This window comes from Chrysochloris asiatica, unplaced genomic scaffold (assembly GCF_000296735.1).
Source record: "Chrysochloris asiatica unplaced genomic scaffold, ChrAsi1.0 scaffold00075, whole genome shotgun sequence".
NCBI lineage: Eukaryota > Metazoa > Chordata > Mammalia > Afrosoricida > Chrysochloridae > Chrysochloris > Chrysochloris asiatica.
In genome coordinates, this window is record NW_006408593.1 from 13,469,322 (window position 1) to 13,470,158 (window position 837).

The window sequence follows — 837 nt, forward strand, 5'->3', positions numbered from 1 at the left end:
ATATACAGATGATACAACCTTGCTTGCTGAAAGGGAAGAGGACTTGAAACACTGAAGGGAAAAAAAGACCACAGCCATCGGTATGGGTTGCATGTTAATGTAAAGAAAACAAAAATCCTCACCACTGGACAAAAAACAGAAAATCAGGATAAAAGATTGAAGTTGTCAAAGACTTCATTTTGTTCAAATCAACAATCAGCAATCAGGGAAGCAGTCAAGAAATCAAACTATGTATTAGGCAACTCTGCTGCACAAGACCTCTAAAGTATTGGAGAGCAAAGATGTCAGCTTGAAGACTTAGCTGTGCCTGACCCAAGCCAGGGTATTTTCAATAACCTCATATACATGTGAAAGTTGAACAATAAGACCATAGAATTGATGCATTTGAGTTAGTGTTAGAGAATATTAAAAGTACCATCAACTACCAGAAGAACAAACTAGTCTGTGTTAGAAATAAACAGCCAGAGTGCTCCTTAGAAGCCACTATGGCCAGACTTCGTCTTTCATACTTTGGACATATTATCAGTCCCTGGAGAACATTATGCTTGGTAAAGTGGAGGGTCAGCAAAAGAGAACTCCCAGTGACATAAATTGGCACAGTGGAAGCAGCAATGGACTCAAGTGTAGCAACAATTTAAGATTGGTGCAGGACCGGACTGCGTTTTGTTGTATGTAGGGTCGCTGTGAGTCAGTATTGACTTGACAGTTGTTGTTGTCAGGTGCCATCGAGTCGGAACCGACTCATACCGACCCCATGCACAGCAGAACGAAACAATGTCCGATCCTCGGCCAACCTCACTACCGCTGCCACACTTGAGTCCATCAATGATGCCACCT